The sequence below is a fragment of the Aegilops tauschii genome, chromosome 7, assembly GCF_002575655.3.
Source record: "Aegilops tauschii subsp. strangulata cultivar AL8/78 chromosome 7, Aet v6.0, whole genome shotgun sequence".
NCBI lineage: Eukaryota > Viridiplantae > Streptophyta > Magnoliopsida > Poales > Poaceae > Aegilops > Aegilops tauschii.
This window is the reverse complement of record NC_053041.3, coordinates 487,158,661-487,179,123: the sequence shown is the minus strand read 5'-3', so window position 1 is coordinate 487,179,123 and position 20,463 is coordinate 487,158,661.

The following is a 20,463-nucleotide window of genomic DNA, read 5'->3' as shown; positions in this document are numbered from 1 at the left end:
TCAAAATCATTAATCCATAAAATACGACCACCCCCATTCCAAAAATAACAATGGCCACCTCAAATTTAGCCTGCCATTCTCTCCCAGTTGTGCAGCATCCCACTCACCTGCAACTTTTTCACGCGACCCCGCCCCCGTTATCCTCTCCGACGGTCATCCCCGACCTCGATGACCGGTGGAATGGAAATCCCTCCCTCGCCGCACCCCAACGACCCTTACCGATGTCAGAGAGACACCGCCGATAGTGATTTCAGCGCCGCAAGAAGCAAAGTAGTGGCGCCAAGGCAAGAACCTCACTGAGCCATCTCGGTCGTCGATAGTGCTCGCCGCTCACTCTGTCGGCACCACCCTATCGTCTTTGTCCAAGCTGGTCGGCAAGCCGTTTAGGTCATATTGGTCTAAAGCGCATGAAGAAACTCCATGCAGATGGACTTTTGGAATCACTTGGTTATGAATCATTTGATACTTGCAAACCATGCCTCATGGGCAAGATGACTAAAACTCCGTTCTCCGGAACAATGGAGCGAGCCAATGACTTATTGGAAATAAACCATACTGATGTATGCGGTCCAATGAGTGTTGAGGCACGCGGTGGGTATCGTTTTTTTCTGACCTTCACAGATGATTTGAGGAGATATGGGTATATCTACTTAGTGAAACACAAGTCTAAAACATTTGAAAATTTCAAAGAATTTTAAAGTGAAGTGGAGAATCATCGTAACAAGAAAATAAAGTTTCTATGATCTGATCGCGGAGGCGAATATTTGAGTTACGAGTTTGACCTTCATTTAAAACAATGTGGAATAGTTTCACAACTCACGCCACCTGAAACAACACAACGTAATGGTGTGTCCGAACGTCGTAACCTTACTTTATTAGATATGGTGCGATCTATGATGTCTCTTACCGATTTACCACTATCGTTTTGGGGTTATGCATTAGAGACAGCTGCATTCACATTAAATAGGGCACCGTCTAAATCCGTTGAGACGACACCGTATGAACTATGGTTTGGCAAGAAACCTAAGCCGTCGTTTCTTAAAGTTTGGTGTTGCGACACTTATGTCAAAAGGCTTCAACCTGATAAGCTCGAACCCAAATCGGAGAAGTGCGTCTTCATAGGATACCCTAAGGAAACAATTGGGTACACCTTCTACCACAGATCTGAAGGCAAGATCTTTGTTGCCAAGAATATAACATTTCTAGAGAAGGAGTTTCTATCGAGAGAAGTGAGTGGGAGGAAAGTAGAACTTGCTGAGATAATTGTACCTTCTCTCGAATTGGAAAGTAGCACATTGGAGAAATCCGTTCCCGTGATGCCTAACCAACTAGAGAGGAAGCTAATGATAATGATCATGAAACTTCAGATCAAGTTAATACAAAACCTTGTAGATCAATCAGAGCACGATCCGTACCAGAGTGGTACGGTAATCCTGTCCTGGAAGTCATGTTACTAGACCATGGCGTACCTACGAACTATGAAGAAGCTATGATGAGCCCAGATTCTGACAGATGGCTTGAGGCCATGAAATCTGAGATAGGATCCATGTATGAAAACAAAGTGTGGACTTTGGTGGACTTGCCCGATGATCGGCAAGCCATAGAGAATAAATGGATTTTCAAGAAGACCGACGCCGATGGTAATGTTACTGTCTACAAAGCTCGACTTCTCGCAAAAGATTTTTGACAAGTTCAAGGGGTTGATGTAACGCCCACGATGCGGCTATATCTCCCACGTGTCGAGGCACGACTTAGAGGCATAACCGCATAGTGGTTTTGTCGCAAGAAGGGTCATCTTCACACAATCCCATGTAATAAACAAGAATGGGATAAAGAGTTGGCTTACAATCGCCACTTCACACAATACATAAATAACATTCATACATCATCCAAAATACAATCATATAGACCGACTACGGTCAAAATCCAGATGAAAATAAGACAACCCCAAATGCTAGATCCCCGATCGTCCCAACTGGGCTCCACTACTGATCATCAGGAAAAGACACATAGTAACGACCACGTTCCTCGTCGAACTCCCACTTGAGATCGACGCCATCATCTGCACTGGCATCGTCGGCACCTGCAACTGTTTTGGTAGAATCTGTGAGTCACGGGGACTCAGCAATCTCACACCCGCGAGATCAAGACTATTTAAGCTTGTAGGAAAAGATGGTGTAGAGAGGTGGAGCTGCAGCGGCAAAAGCATATATGGTGGCTAACTTTCGCAAATGAGAGCGAGAAGAGAAGCAATGGAACGGACGTCATCTAGCAATGACCAAGAAGAGGTCCTGAACACCTACTTACGTCATACATAACTCAGACCGTGTTCACTTCCCGGACTCCGCCGAGAAGAGACCATCAAGGCTACACACGCAGTTGATGTATTTTACTTGGGTCAAGCGACAAGTTATCTACAACCGGACATTAACAAATTCCCATCTGCCTCATAACCGCGGGCACGGCTTTCGAAAGATAATACCCTGCAGGGGTGTCCCAACTTAGCCCATCATAAGCTCTCACGGTCAACGAAGGATAAACCTTCTCCCGGAAAGACCCGATCAGTCTCGGAATCCCGGTTTACAAGACATCTCGACAATGGTAAAACAAGACCAGCAAAGCCGCCCGAATGTGCCGACAAATCCCGATAGGAGCTGCACATATCTCGTTCTCAGGGCACACCGGATGAGCAGTCCGTACAACTAAAACCAATCCTCGAGTTTCCACAAGGTGGCGCTGCAAAGGGCTCTAGTTTGGACCAGCACTCAGAGGAACACTGGCCCGGGGGTTTAAAATAAAGATGACCCTCGGGCTCTAGAAAACCCGGGGGAAAAAGGTATAGGTCGCAAATGGTAAAACCAAGGTTGGGCCTTGCTGGAGGAGTTTTATTCAAGGCGAACTGTCAAGGGGGTCCCATAAATCACCCGACCGCGTAAGGAACGCAAACTCAAGGAACATAATCCCGGTATAACAGTAACTAGGGCGGCAAGAGTGGAACAAAACACCAAGCATAAGGCCGAGCCTTCCACCCTTTACCAAAATATATAGATGCATTAATTAAATAAGAGATATTGTGATATCCCAACATATCCATGTTCCGGCATGGAACAAACTTCAACTAGCAACGCTATAAGAAGGGCTGAGCAAAAGCGGTAACTTAGCCAAACAACGGTTTGCTAGGAAAGGATGGTTAGGGCTGACATGGCTAAAATGGGAGACATGATATAGCAAGTGATAGGTAGCGAGCATGGCAATAGAGCGAACAACTAGCATAGCAAAGATAGAAGTGATTTCGAGGGGTGGTCATCTTGCCTGCAAGATTCTCAGAGTTGTCGAAAGCTTGATCCTCGTAAGCGTACTCGACAGGTTCCTCGTTCACGAACTCGTCTCCCGGCTCTACCCAAGACAAGAACACAAAAAAACGGAACCACAATCAACAACGAGAAATGCGCAAGCAACATGATGCAAAACATGTATGATATGCAAGATATGATATGCGATGCGTATGCGTGCTCCGGAAGGAAAATGATGAACATGGCAGTAACTTGGCAAACCAAGCATGCCACTGGAAAGATGGGATGATTTTGGTCGAAATCGATATAAAGATCACCGGAATCGGATGCACGGTTTGCAAATGGCAAGCAAAACAAGAATGACACTAATCTGCGATAAACAGCAAGATAGCACTTAAAATGCAACAAACAGCAATGCTACAGCACCCCAACATAGCAACAAAGGACATGGAAGTAATCTACAGGAGATGCTTGACAAAAGATGAACACTGAGCTACGGCTAGTTCACAACATATCAAGCTCAAACAAGCATGGCAAAAGTGCAAAAGATTACAGGTTCACAGACTTAGTGAAAAACTGGACATGGCAGTGAACAGCATCAGGTAGCAATGTTCAGAGCACGAAATCAACATGCTACAGGAACTTAACGTAGCAAAATAAAGCATGTTAGTGTTCTAATAAATGCACATGACAAAAGTTCCTTAATAACCATAAGCCAAAAAGGAACAGAAGATATGGTGGCAAGCATGAAAACATAGCAAGTTTCGTTATCAGGTTTCAGACTTAGCAGAAAACAGATCATGGCAGAAATAATAATATGTAGGCATCTTTGTGAGCTTTATGCACTCACTACAGAGTAATGCATGACAACCCAAGCATACCTACAGCAATATGGCATGTTTATGAAGCTAACCATGGCAAGAACAATTACATAGCATGTATGGATCAACTACAATAAGCTTGGCAAAAATGCATGTCATGTTAAGAATCTGCCAGAAATATTTTATAGCAAAAGTAGAGCAAGATTGAGTCATGCTTTGGCACTCCATAATTGCAAAAAATTGCAGGCATGGATCAATTACAACTATAGCTACAAAACATTCTTATTGAACATCTTTAAAATATGCATGGATCTCTCTGTAGCATCAAGTTTACATGGCAACAAAATTACAGTAGACAAGACTTGGAGAAATCACTAAGTCCCTGAAATCAGAAATATTACGGGGCCTACTTTGCATGCTTGTGCTAGTCGCCACAGAGATCAGAAAAATACAAGGACTATACCACTGGAAAGATGGCATGGCATACTTCAAAACATATGTAGAGCTCATGCTCAAAAGATGCACAGAATAAATGATATAAAAATGACAAATGTCCAAGTTCTGATAAGAACCAGAGATTAACAGCAACTAGCCCTCTTCCAACGAAGATTTGGGCATCAAGATGACCTCTAATGAACATGGTGCAATTAAACAAAATGAAGAGCATCACGAGGCGAACAATTTGACATATTACACGCGCGAATCGAAACTACATGCAAGAAGTTACGGCATCTGAAACAGAAGCACATGCTGAGAAATGTTGAGGACTTGGAAGAAAAGACAGGGCTCGGGGGAAAGTCAACGGGAACAGTGCTAAACCAGATCCGATCGGACAAAGGCCGGGCGGCGCTTGCCGGCGACGGGGAAGAAGAAGGAGAGGAAGGCGCATCGGCGAGGGAGGCCGGAGGAGGAGGGGCGGCAGAGCCCCGGGCTGCGGCCGGAGGAGGAGGCCGGCGGCCGGCGGGCACGGGCGGCGGGGCTGCGGAGGCCGGAGGAGCAGCACGGCCGGCGGCGACCGGAGAGCTCGCCCGACGCGGCGGAGATGGCGGGACCGGCCGGCGCCGGCGAGCCACGACGAGCTACGGGCGGCGGGAGGCGAGGGCGCGCTCGCGGGCGCGCGGCGGCGGAGATGGGCCTCGCGGGCCCGATCCGGGCCCGGCGGGCCTGGCGCGGCGGAGACGGCGGCGGGGCGACGTGGCGCGATGCCACTGGCCGGGAGCGGCGGCGCGACTTATCCGGCGGCGGCTGGACACGTCCGGCGGCGCGGAGGGAAAAATCTAGGGTTTCATCTGCAGTTTCGTTTTTCGGGATGCCCACCTATTTATAGGTAGAGGGAGCTAGGAGGCTCCAAATGAGGTGCGGTTTTCGCCCACACGATCGTGATCGAACGACCTAGAGCATGGAAGAGATTTTGGTGGGTTTTGGGCTGGTTTTAGAGGGGGTTTTTGCTGGACACTCAAATGGACTTTGCGGATGCCCGGTTAACCGTTGGAGTACCAAACGACCTCCGAATGGAACGGAACTTGACCGGTAGTCTTCGGGTGGTATAAGAAGACCACTTGACAAGCCTCAGTCCATTCCGAGGAAGTTTGACACACGCACATGAAAGAAAACTAGAGGGGTGCACCGGAGGAGATAGGAGCACCGGATTGGAAAACGGACAACGGGGAAAATGCTCGGATGCATGAGACGAACACGTATGCGAATGCAATGCATATGAAGACATGATATGAAAATGCATGACATGACAAAATACAAAACGAAAGACAAAACCCAACAACGGAGGAAAAATCATAACACATAGCCGGAAATGGCAAGAGTCGGAGTTACAAATATGGCAAGTTACATGCGGGGTGTTACAACACTCCACCACTACGAGAGGATCTCGTCCCGAGATCTAGGACTGAAAGAACTCCGGATATTCGGAACGGAGATGGTCCTCGCATTCCCAGGTGGCTTCCCGGTCGGAATGGTGCGACCACTTCACTTTCAGGAATTTGATTGACTTGTTGCGAGTCTTGCGCTCAGTTTCTTCAAGAATAGCTACGGGGTGCTCATGATAAGACACATCTTCTTGGAGGTCAATCTCTTGGAAGTCGATAGTGCGCTCAGGCGTCTTGAAGCACTTGCAGAGCTGTGACACGTGGAACACATCGTGCACGTTCGCGAAGTTGGAAGGAAGCTCAAGTTGATAGGCGAGGTCGCCTCTTTTGCCAATGATCTTGAAAGGACCCACGTATCTAGGGGCAAACTTCCCTTTGATACCGAAGCGACGAGTGCCTTTCATTGGAGAGACGCGGAGGTAGACATGGTCTCCGATCTCGAAAGCCAAATCACGGTGCTTACTGTCATAGTAACTCTTCTGGCGCGATTGTGCGGCTTTGAGATTATCACGGATGACTTTACACATTTCTTCAGCTTCAGTGATTAAGTCATTGCCATGAAGTTGGCGTTCACCAGTCTCTGACCAATTGAGAGGAGTATGGCACTTTCTGCCATAGAGAATCTCGAATGGGGCCTTGCTCGAACTCGCTTGGAAGCTGTTGTTGTAGGAGAATTCAGCATAAGGAAGACAATCTTCCCATTTCATGCCAAAGGAAATGACACAAGCCCTGAGCATATCTTCAAGAATTTGATTGACTCGCTCGACTTGGCCACTAGTTTGAGGGTGGAAAGCTGTGCTGAAGCGAATGTTTGTGCCCATGGCCTTCTGGAAGGAGTCCCAGAACTTAGAGGTGAAGATGCTTCCACGATCTGAAGAAACCAATTGTGGAATGCCGTGCAAAGAGACAATTCTGGAGGTGTAGAGCTCTGCCAGCTGAGCTGCTGTGATGGATTCTTTGATAGGAAGGAAATGAGCCACTTTAGAGAGCTTGTCGATGACAACGAAGATAGCATCATTTCCGCGCTTGGACTTGGGAAATCCAGTCACGAAGTCCATTTCGATATGATCAAACTTCCACTCTGGGATAGCAAGAGGTTGGAGGAGACCAGCTGGTCGTTGGTGTTCTGCTTTCACTCTTCGGCAGACATCACATTCATTCACGAATTGAGCAATTTCTCGCTTCATTTGAGTCCACCAATACGACTGCTTGAGGTCATGATACATCTTCGTACTTCTAGGATGAATGGAGAGGAGAGAATTGTGCGCTTCGTTCATTATGACTTTCCTTAGATCACCTTTCGGAACCACAATCCGGTCCTCGAAGAACAAAGTGTCTCTGTCATCAATGCGATAGCACTTGTATTTGGAAAGACCCTTGTCGATACCACGTTTCACCTTCTTCACCATGGCATCAAGGAGTTGTGCCTCACGAATTTGATCTTCCAAAGTAGGAGATACTATGAGGTTGGCAAGAAAGCCTTGAGGAACAACTTGGAGATTCAGCTTGCGGAAAGCTTCACAAAGATCCGGTTGGAAAGGCTTGAGGATTAAGCTGTTGCAATAAGCCTTCCTGCTTAAAGCATCTGCAATGACATTAGCCTTGCCTGGAGTATATTCGATACTCGAATTGTACTCTTGAATCATTTCGACCCATCGAGTCTGCCTGAGGTTGAGGTTGGGCTGAGTGAAGATATACTTGAGACTCTTGTGATCAGTGAAAATGTCCACTTGTCTTCCCAACAAGAGATGTCTCCACGTAATCAACGCATGGACAACTGCCGCCAACTCAAGATCGTGAGTGGGGTAGTTCTTCTCGTTGGGCTTCAACTGCCGAGAGGTATAGGCCACAACTTTCTTCTCTTGCATTAACACAGCACCGAGACCTTGGAGAGAAGCATCACAGAAAACTTCATACGGCTTGGATTCATCAGGAGGAGTCAAGACAGGAGCTGTGACTAGTTTCTCTTTGAGAGTGTTGAAAGCAACGTCACACTCAGGAGACCAGACATACTTCACATGCTTCTGTAGGAGGTTGAAAAGAGGCTTTGCAATCTTGGAGAAATTCTCAACGAATCTTCGGCAATAGCTTGCAAGACCCAGAAAACTGCGGAGCTGCTTGACATTTTGAGGAGGTTTCCAATCCAGAACTGCGGACACCTTCTCGAGGTTAACAGCGATGCCCTTGGCAGAGATGATGTGACCAAGGAAAAGAACTTCATCGAGCCAAAACTCACATTTAGAGAACTTCGCATAGAATTGATACTCTCTGAGCTTGTCGAGCACCAATCGCAAATGTTTGGCATGATCCTGCTTTTTCTTGGAGAAGACCAAGATATCATCGAGATACACCAGAACAAATTCATTGGTATAGGGGTTGAAGATGAAATTCATCATCCGAGAGAACACCGGAGGAGCATTTACAAGGCCGAAAGACACGACAGTATATTCATAAGAACCAAAGCTCGTTCTGAATGCTGTCTTGGGAATATCTTCTTCACGAATGCGAATCTGATGATAACCCATACGAAGGTCAAGCTTCGAGAATACTTTAGCGCCTTTGAGTTGCTCAAATAGCTCATTGATGTTGGGAAGTGGATACTTGTTCTTGATTGTCTTCTTGTTCAATGGACGGTAGTCGACACAAAGTCGGTCTGTGCCATCCTTCTTCTTGACAAAAAGAACACCACAACCCCATGGAGAAGAACTCGGTCTGATCAAACCCAGACGTTCTTGATCATCGAGCTGCTTCTTCAATTCCTTCAGCTCGTTGGGTCCAAGCTTGTATGGACGCTTGCAAACGGGTTCAGTGCCAGGCTCTAGTTCGATAACGAACTCAACTGGCCGATGAGGAGGCATACCCGGAAGCTCTTCTGGAAAGACATCTTGGTACTCGCAAACGACTGGAATTTGCGAGATGGCATTCAATTCACCCTTCTCATTGAGAGAAAATAACCGAATGGTTTCATCACGAGCGGCATAAATAATCACATCCTCAGACGAGTGTGTCAATTGAATTTCCCTGGCAGCACAATCAAGTAGAGCTTTGTGCTTAGAAAGCCAGTCCATCCCGAGAATTAGATCAATATCCGAGTCACCAAGAACAATTGGAGAAGACAGAAATTCATAGTCGCCCATCTTGATTGTGGAATCCCGAACGAATGCTCGAGAAGTCAGTTGTCGAGCCGGAGAAACAATAGATAGAGGACTCGGCAATACTTCAGTAACCAGATCATGCATAGCCACAAAAGGTCTAGAAATGAAAGAATGCGATGCACCAGTATCAAAAAGAACTTTTGCAGGAATATCATTAACAGGAAGATTACCCATTATCACATCAGTAGATTCCTCCGCTTGAGCTGCATTCATCATGTTCACCTTTGCAAACTTTGGATTATGCTTGACCACTGCATTGCTGGAAGATCTGACAGGAGGAGGAGGAGGAAGACGCCTTTGGTTGAAGCACTTGTTAGCATAGTGACCTTTCTGCTGACATTTGTTGCAAGTCACCTCTGAGAGTGGACGGTGATAAGGAGCATTGGACTTTGGAGCTTGATTCTGAGAGTTGTTCTGATAGCCAGAGTTGGAAGAGTTTGAAGAACCATGGCCACCTTTGTTCTTCTGTTGGTAAGGCTGACGAAACGGAGGAGGAGGAGGCAACCAGAACTTCTGTTGCTTAGCTGTCACAAGTGAGGAAGAAGAAGACTGAACTGCGTATCTGACTCTCTTCTTAGAAGCCTCACACTTGAGCTGAACAGCCTCTTGCTTCAGTGCCATATTGTAGAATTGATCAAACTGAGTAGGCTCAACAAGAACGAGAGCTAACTGCAGATCCTCTTTAAGGCCACCTCTGAAGTGATAGATCATACTCTTCTCATCAGGAACGTCTTGTTTAGCGAAGCGAGCAAGTTTCTGAAACTGAATGTTGTATTGATACACAGACATGTTGCCTTGCTTGAGATTGCGGAACTCCTCACGCTTGCTCTCAACAACACTTTGTGGAATGTGGTGCGCTTTGAAGTCCCGACAGAAGTCAGTCCAAGTAATCACACGACCTCCTCTGGAATCTTTGTATTGTTGATACCAATCAGCAGCTTTGTCCTTGAGCTGGAAAGAAGCGAACTAGACATAGTCCTCAGGCCTGACATTGCTACATTCAAAATGCTTGTTGATGTCCACGAGCCAATCATCGGCATCCGTGGCCTCGGCACAGTAGCTGAAAGACTTGGGCTGATTTGCGAGAAACTGGTTGAGAGTGGCAAAGTGAAACTGATTGTTGCCTTGACCTTGATTGCCTTGATTGCCTTGCCCTTGAGTACGTTCTTGCAAGAGTTGCAGAATCATCTGAGCATTGGCGTTGGTGGCTGCCATGATTGCTTGCCATGCCTCCGGAGGTGGAGGTGGTGGCGGAGGGTTCGCTTGACTCCCTTCATTGCGATCCGGATTCTGACGCGTTGGCCGAGCCATCCTGAAGAGGGTGACATCCGTTAGCATCTTGATAGACAAATAGATAAGTAGAATCAACGGATAGAAATTGCAACAAATAGTCTTCACAATAAACATTCGAATGAAGATGAACGAATGAATTCCGTAGTACATCATCACACTTCCATAAGTTGAGAAGCCACTTGAAAAAGATATGGAATGAACATATGAATTCGAAGCAACTCGAATACCACAATACAAAACAAACAAAGTATTGGCTTGCAGAATAAGCCGGAACAAACATATGATAGATATTTCGTCCGAAGTTTTCGTGGTGGGGCCCACACGGGCTCAATCGTACAGCACCATCATGTACAAGGCTGTGCACATGACATACGAAGCGTCCCCGAGTCGGCAAAGCAATGGACTCTTTAAGACACAACGAGACCACTGTAAAATCAACCGTGGAAAGGCGGACCACTAGACGTCGAACCCCAATCTCATATCATGCGTCTGTCGGAAAGATATCCTAAGGCTACTTGAATTCCCACTTATAAACTCCCGAAACTTTCTGGTTATGCAATCTGGTGTAAGGGGATACAGGGGACACAAAATATATCACCCAAACTAACAATCCCTAGATCCAGCTGTATCCATCCGTCAACACATAACCAAGAAACCTTCGGAAATCGTTTACCTCAACCTTCGAAAAACATCCGTTATACAAGTTATGGCAATACTCCCGAACTCCCGCCCCAGTACTGGGTGGCGTCGAGGTGCTCTCACCAACAACTGCATAAAAGAGATTTCGATGTCGGCGAAACTCAGGTATTCCAGAACTGCAACGATAAAATTGTGACGACAACACCTCGGAGCTCAACTCTCCGGGACACTGCCACAACCCCTAAATGTCAGGAGGCACCAAGAACAATGTTCTCGTCACAAATCGATCGGAACGATTCCAAGATACCCGCATGATCCTAATTTTTTTTAGTGAAATTTGAGGAGAGGATAGTCAAAACTTCTACGTCAGGAGACCTCACCAGAGCGACGAAGGGACTGAGGAGTAAAAAGAATCCTACTCTTCGATATATATAATCCTAAGACTCAAAACATTTTTATTCTCGACTCAACAACGCCAGCGATTCGATCAAGCAGGGGGCTCCTAAGTTGGGGATGGCTCTGATTACCAACTTGTAACGCCCACGATGCGGCTATATCTCCCACGTGTCGAGGCACGACTTAGAGGCATAACCGCATAGTGGTTTTATCGCAAGAAGGGTCATCTTCACACAATCCCATGTAATAAACAAGAATGGGATAAAGAGTTGGCTTACAATCGCCACTTCACACAATACAGAAATAACATTCATACATCATCCAAAATACAATCATATAGACCAACTACGGTCAAAATCCAGATGAAAATAAGACAACCCCAAATGCTAGATCCCCGATCGTCCCAACTGGGCTCCACTACTGATCATCAGGAAAAGACACATAGTAACGACCACGTTCCTCGTCGAACTCCCACTTGAGATCGACGCCATCATCTGCACTGGCATCGTCGGCACCTGCAACTATTTTGGTAGAATCTGTGAGTCACGGGGACTCAGCAATCTCACACCCGCGAGATCAAGACTATTTAAGCTTGTAGGAAAAGATGGTGTAGAGAGGTGGAGCTGCAGCGGCAAAAGCATATATGGTGGCTAACTTGCGCAAATGAGAGCGAGAAGAGAAGCAATGGAACGGACGTCATCTAGCAATGACCAAGAAGAGGTCCTGAACACCTACTTACGTCATACATAACTCAGACCGTGTTCACTTCCCGGACTCCGCCGAGAAGAGACCATCAAGGCTACACACGCAGTTGATGTATTTTACTTGGGTCAAGCGACAAGTTATCTACAACCGGACATTAACAAATTCCCATCTGCCTCATAACCGCGGGCACGGCTTTCGAAAGATAATACCCTGCAGGGGTGTCCCAACTTAGCCCATCATAAGCTCTCACGGTCAACGAAGGATAAACCTTCTCCCGGAAAGACCCGATCAGTCTCGGAATCCCGGTTTACAAGACATCTCGACAATGGTAAAACAAGACCAGCAAAGCCGCCCGAATGTGCCGACAAATCCCGATAGGAGCTGCACATATCTCGTTCTCAGGGCACACCGGATGAGCAGTCCGTACAACTAAAACCAATCCTCGAGTTTCCCCAAGGTGGCACTGCAAAGGGCTCTAGTTTGGACCAGCACTCAGAGGAACACTGGCCCGGGGGTTTAAAATAAAGATGACCCTCGGGCTCTAGAAAACCCGGGGGAAAAAGGTATAGGTCGCAAATGGTAAAACCAAGGTTGGGCCTTGCTGGAGGAGTTTTATTCAAGGCGAACTGTCAAGGGGGTCCCATAAATCACCCGACCGCGTAAGGAACGCAAACTCAAGGAACATAATCCCGGTATAACAGTAACTAGGGCGGCAAGAGTGGAACAAAACACCAGGCATAAGGCCGAGCCTTCCACCCTTTACCAAAATATATAGATGCATTAATTAAATAAGAGATATTGTGATATCCCAACATATACATGTTCCGGCATGGAACAAACTTCAACTAGCAACGCTATAAGAAGGGCTGAGCAAAAGCGGTAACTTAGCCAAACAACGGTTTGCTAGGAAAGGATGGTTAGGGCTGACATGGCTAAAATGGGAGACATGATATAGCAAGTGATAGGTAGCGAGCATGGCAATAGAGCGAACAACTAGCATAGCAAAGATAGAAGTGATTTCGAGGGGTGGTCATCTTGCCTGCAAGATTCTCAGAGTTGTCGAAAGCTTGATCCTCGTAAGCGTGCTCGACAGGTTCCTCGTTCACGAACTCGTCTCCTGGCTCTACCCAAGACAAGAACACAAACAAACGGAACCACAATCAACAACGAGAAATGCGCAAGCAATATGATGCAAAACATGTATGATATGCAAGATATGATATGCGATGCGTATGCGTGCTCCGGAAGGAAAATGATGAACATGGCAGTAACTTGGCAAACTAAGCATGCCACTGGAAAGATGGGATGATTTCGGTCGAAATCGATATAAAGATCACCGGAATCGGATGCACGGTTTGCAAATGGCAAGCAAAACAAGAATGACACTAATCTGCGATAAACAGCAAGATAGCACTTAAAATGCAACAAACAGCAATGCTACAGCACCCCAACATAGCAACAAAGGACATGGAAGTAATCTACAGGAGATGCTTGACAAAAGATGAACACTGAGCTACGGCTAGTTCACAACATATCAAGCTCAAACAAGCATGGCAAAAGTGCAAAAGATTACAGGTTCACAGACTTAGTGAAAAACTGGACATGGCAGTGAACAGCATCAGGTAGCAATGTTCAGAGCACGAAATCAACATGCTACAGAAACTTAACATAGCAAAACAAAGCATTTTATTGTTCTACTAAATGCACATGACAAAAGTACCTTAATGACCATAAGCCAAAAAGGAACAGAAGATATGGTGGCAAGCATGAAAACATAGTAAGTTTCGTTATCAGGTTACAGACTTAGCAGAAAACAGAGCATGGCAGAAATAATAATATGTAGGCCTCTTTGTGAGCTTTATGCACTCACTACAGAGCAACGAATGACAACCCAAGCATACCTAAAGCACGATGGAATGTTTATGAAGCTAACCATGGCAAGAACAATTACATAGCATGTATGGATAAACTACAATAAGCTTGGCAAAAATGCATGTCATGTTAAGAATCTGCCAGAAATATTTTATAGCAAAAGTAGAGCAAGATTGAGTCATGCTATGGCACTCCATAATTTCAAACAATTGCAGGAATGGATCAATTACAACTATAGCTGCAACATATCCTTACTGAACATCTTCAAAATATGCATGGATCTCTCTGTAGCATCAAGTTTACATGGCAACAAAATTACAGCAGACAAGACTTGAAGAAATCACTAAGTCCCTGAAATCAGAAATATTACGGGGCCTACTTTGCATGCTTGTGCTAGTCACCAAAAAGATCAGAAAAATACAAGGACTATACCAATGGAAAGATGGCATGGCATACTTCAAAACATATGTAGAGCTCATGCTCAAAAGATGCACAGAATAAATGATACAAAAATAACAAATCTCCAAGTTCTGATAAGAACCAGAGATTAACAGCAACTAGCCCTCTTCCAACGAAGATTTGGGCATCAATATGACCTCTAATGAACATGGTGCGATTGAACAAAATGAAGAGCATCACGAGATGAACAATTTGACATATTACACGCGCTAATCGGAGCTACATGCAAGATGTTACGGGATCTCAAACAGGAGCACATGCTAAGAAATGTTGAGGACTTGGAAGAAAAAACGGGGCTCGGGGGGAAGTCAACGGGAACAGTGCTAAACCAGATCCGATCGGACAAAGGCTGGGCGGCGCTTGCTGGCGACGGGGAAGAAGAAGGAGAGGAAGGCGCGTCGGCGAGGGAGGCCGGAGTAGGAGGGGCGGCGGAGCCCCGGGTTGCGGCCGGAGGAGGATGCCGGCGGCCGGCGGGCATGGGCGGCGGGGCCGCGGAGGCCGGAGGAGCAGCACGGCCGGCGGCGGCCGGAGAGCTCGCCCGGCGCGGCGGAGATGGCGGGACCGGCCGGTGCCGGCGAGGGCAGGCGGCGGCGAGCCACGGCGAGCTACGGGCGGCGGGAGGCGAGGGCGCGCTCGCGGGCGCGCGGCGGCGGAGATGGGCCCCGCGGGCCTGGCGCGGCGGAGACGGCGGCGGGGCGACGTGGCGCGATGCCACTGGCCGGGAGCGGCGGCGCGACTTGTCCGGCGGCGGCTGGACACGTCCGGCGGCGCGGAGGGAAAAATCTAGGGTTTCATCTGCAGTTTCGTTTTTCGGGATGCCCACCTATTTATAGGTAGAGGGAGCTAGGAGGCTCCAAATGAGATGCGGTTTTCGCCCACACGATCATGATCGAACGACCTAGAGCATGGAAGAGAGTTTGGTGGGTTTTGGGCTGGTTTTAGTGGGGTTTTTTGCTGGACACTCAAATGGACTTTGCGGATGCCCGGTTAACCGTTGGAGTACCAAACGACCTCCGAATGGAACGAAACTTGACCGGTAGTCTCCGGGTGGTATAAGAAGACCACTTGACAAGCCTCGGTCCATTCCGAGAAAGTTTGACACACGCACACGAAAGAAAACTAGAGGGGTGCACCGGAGGAATAGGAGCGCCGGATTGGAAAACGGACAACGGGGAAAATGCTCGGATGCATGAGACGAACACGTATGCGAATGCAATGCATATGAAGACATGATATGAAAATGCATGACATGACAAAATACAAAACGAAAGACAAACCCGACAACGGAGGAAAAATCATAACACATAGCCGGAAATGGCAAGAGTCGGAGTTACAAATATGGCAAGTTACATGCGGGGTGTTACAGTTGACTACGATGAGACCTTCTCAGCCGTAGCGATGCTTAAGTCCGCCCGAATCATGTTAGCCTGCATTTTATGATTATGAAATCTGGCAAATGGACGTCAAAACTACATTCCTCAATGGATTTCTTAAAGAAGAGTTGTATATGATGCAACCAGAAGGTTTTGTCGATCCTAAAGATGTTAACAAAGTGTGCAAGCTCCAGCGATCCATCTATGGACTGGTGCAAGCATCTCGGAGTTGGAATATACGCTTTGATGAGATGATCAAAGCATATGATTTTTATACAGACTTACGGTGAAGTCTATATTTACAAGAAAGTGAGTGGGAGCTCTGTAGCATTTCTGATATTATATTTGGATGACATATTGCTGATTGGAAATGATATGGAATTTCTAGATAGCATAAAAGGATACTTGAATAAGAATTTTTCAATGAAATACCTCGGTGAAGCTGCTTACATATTGGGCATCAAGATCTATAGAGATAGATCAAGACGCTTGATAAGATTTTCAATGAGTACATACCTTGACAAGATTTCGAAGGAGTTCAAAATGGATCAGTCCAAGAAGGAGTGCTAGCCTGTATTGTAAGGTGTGCAGTTGAGTAAGACTCAAAGCCCAACCACGGCAGAAGATAGAGAGAGAATGAAAGTCATTCCCTATGCCTCAGCCATAGGTTCTATAAAGTATGCCATGCTGTGTGCCAAACATGTTTGTGTACTTTGCCATGAGTTTGGCAAGGGGGTACAATAGTGGTCCAGGAGTAGATCACCAGACAGCGGTCAAAATTATCCTTAGAGGACTAAGGAAATATTTCTCGGTTATGGAGGTGATAAAGAGTTCGTTGTAAAGAGTTACGTTGATGCAAGCTTTTACACTAATCCAGATGACTTTGAGTCTCAATCTGGATACGTATTGAAAGTGGGAGCAATTAGCTAGAGTAGCTCCATGCAGAGCATTGTAGACATAGAAATTTGCAAAATATATACAGATCTGAATGTGACAGACCTGTTGACTAAACTTCTCTCACAAGCAAAACATGATCACACCTTAATACTCTTTGGGTGTTAATCACATGGCGATGTGAACTAGATTATTCACTCTAGTAAACCCTTTGGGTGTTGGTCACATGGCGATGGGAACTATGGGTGTTAATAACATGACGATGTGAACTATTGGTGTTAAATCACATGGCGGCGTGAACTAGATTATTGACTCTAGTGCAAGTGGGAGAGTGAAGGAAATATGCTCTAGAGGCAATAATAAAGTTGTTATTTATATTTCCTTATTCATGATAAAGGTTTATTATTCATGCTAGAATTGTATTGATCGGAAACTTAAATACATGTGTGAATACATAAACAAATACCGTGTCCCTAGTAAGCCTCTACTAGACTAGCTCGTTGATCAAAGATGGTTATGGTTTCCTAACCATGGACATATGTTGTCATTTGATAACGGGATCACATCATTAGGAGAATGATGTGATGGACAAGACCCACCCGTTAGCTTAGCATAATGATCTTTCAGTTTATTGCTATTGCATTCTTCATGTCAAATACTTATTCCTTCGACTATGTGATTAGGAAACTCCCGGATACCGGAGGCATACCTTGTGTGCTATCAAACGTCACAACATAACTGGGTGATCATAAAGATTCTCTACAGGTATCTCCAAAGGTGTTTGTTGAGTTGGCATATATCAAGATTAGGATTTATCACTCCGAGTATCGGAGAGGTATCTCCGGGCCCTCTCGGTAATACACATCAGAAGCTTGCAAGCATATGACTAAGGAGTTAGTCGCGAGGTGATGTATTACGGAACGAGTAAAGAGACTTGCCGATTATGAGATTGAACTAGGTATGAAGATACCGATGATTGAATCTCGGGCAAGTAACATATCGATAGACAAAGGGAATTACGTATGTTGTCATAAAATTTCTCTTTGTTCAGTAATAACTTAATCTTGCAATAAATCACTCTTGCTTGGAAGGTATGGTAAAGGTAAACTGTTTCTATTTTTTGATATAAAAAAGTGTTCGACCGATAAAGATCTTCGTAGAATATGTAGGAGCCAATATGGGCATCCATGTTTCGCTATTGGTTGTTAACCGGAGAGGTGTCTTGGTCATGTCTACATAGTTCTCGAACCCATAGGGCCCGCACGCTTAACGTTCGTTGACGATATAATATTATATGAGTTATGTGATTTGGTGACCGAATGTTGTTCTGAGTCCCAGATGAGATCACGGACATGACGAGGAGTCTCGAAATGGTTGAGAGGTAAAGATCGATATATAGGACGATGGTATTCGGATACCGGAAGTGTTTCGGAGGGTACCGGGTACGTCACCCGAAAGGAGTTTCGTGAAGGAAATATGCCCTAGAGGCAATAATAAAGTTATTATTTATTTCCTTATTTCATGATAAATGTTTATTATTCATGCTAGAATTGTATTAACCGAAAACTTGTTACATGTGTGAATACATAGACAAAACAGAGTGTCCCTAGTATGCCTCTACTTGACTAGCTTGTTAATCAATGATGGTTAAGTTTCCTAGCCATAGACATGTGTTGTCATTTGATGAATGGGATCACATCATTAGAGAATGATGTGATGGAAAAGACCCATCCGTTAGCTTAGCATAATGATTGTTTAGTTTTATTGCTATTGCTTTCTTCATGACTTATACATGTTCCTCTAACTATGAGATTATGCAACTCCCGAATACCAGAGGAACACCTTGTGTGCTATCAAACGTCACAACGTAACTGGATGATTATAAAGATGCTCTACAGGTGTCTCCGAAGGTGTTTGTTGAGTTGGCATAGATCGAGATTAGGATTTGTCACTCCGTGTATTAGAGAGGTATCTCTGGGCCCTCTCGGTAATGCACATCACTATAAGCCTTGCAAGCATTGTGACTCATGAGTTAGTTGCGAGATGATGCTTTATGGAACGAGTAAAGAGACTTGCGGGTAACGAGATTGAACTAGGTATGAGGATACCGACGATCGAATCTCGGGCAAGTAACATACCGATGACAAAGGGAACAACGTATGTTGTTATGCGGTTTGACCGATAAAGATCTTCGTAGAATATGTAGGAGACAATCTGAGCATCCAGGTTCCGCTATTGGTTATTGACCAGAGATGTGTCTCGGTCATGTCTACATAGTTCTCGAACCAGTAGGGTGCGCACGCTTAACTTTCGATGACGATTTGTATTATGAGTTATGTGATTTGATGTACCGAAGGTTGTTCGGAGTCCCGGATGAGATCACGGACATGACGACGAGTCTCGAAATGGTCGAGACGTAAAGATCGATATATTGGAAGGCTATATTCGGACATCGGAAAGGTTTCGAGTGGTTCGGGTATTTTTCGGACTACCGGAGAGTTACAGGAATTTGCCGATAAGTAATGGGCCTTATTGGGCTTTAGTGGAGAGAGGGGAGAAGGGCCAAGAGGTGGCGCGCGCCTCCCCCCTACCCAAACCGAATTGGACAAGGGGTGGGGGCGCGGCCCCCCTTTCCTTCTCCCTCTCCCTCTCTTTCCTTCTCTCCTACTCCGAATAGGAAAGAGGAGGGGAATCCTACTTGGACTGGGGAGTCCTAGTAGGATTCCCCACACCTGGCGCGCCCCCTTGGGCCCGCCACCCCTTCCCTCCCCTCCTTTATATACGTGGCCAGGGGCACCCCAAAGGCACTCAAGATTTGTCTTAGCCGTGTGCGGTGCCCCCCTCCACAGTTACACACCTCGGTCATATCGTCGTAGTGCTTAGGTGAAGCCCTGCGCCAGTAACTTCATCATTACCTTCGCCATGCCGCCGTGCTGACGGAACTCTCCCTCGGCCTCAACTGGATCAAGAGTACGAGGGACGTCACCGAGCTGAACGTGTGCAGATCGCGGAGGTGCTGTGCGTTCGGTACTTGATCGGTTGGATCCCGAAGACGTTCGACTACATCAACCGCGTTACTTAACGCTTCCGCTTTCGGTCTACGAGGGTACGTGGACACACTGTCCCCGCTCGTTGCTATGCATCTCCTACATAGATCTTGCGTGATCGTAGGATTTTTTTTGAAATACTGCGTTCCCCAACATTTCGGGCACCCCCGGCAAAGATATGGGCCTTATGGGCCAAGAGAGGGAACACACCAACCCACAATGGGCTGGTGCGCCCCTATATAGGCCAGCCCTATGAGGAGGAGAAGGAAAGAGGGGAGGGCAAGGAAAGTGTGGAGTAGGACTCCCCCTTCCTTCCCTCTCCCCCCTCTTTCCTTCCCCCATGTTTATACAAGGAAAGGGGGGGGGGCGCAGGGCAAGGTAGGAGCCCTAGGGGCCGGCGGCCAGCCCTAGGGCGCGCCTGGCTGCCTCCCTCCCCTCCCACCCATATATATGTCGGGAGGGGGCGCCACACAAGGACACACACCATTGTCTTAGCCATGTGCGGCGCCCCCGTCCACCGTTTACTCCCTCGGTCATATTTTTGTAGTGCTTAGGCGAAGCCCTGTGGAGTTCACATCACCATCGCCGTCACCATGCCTTCGTGCCAACAAAACTCATCTACTACCTCGCCGT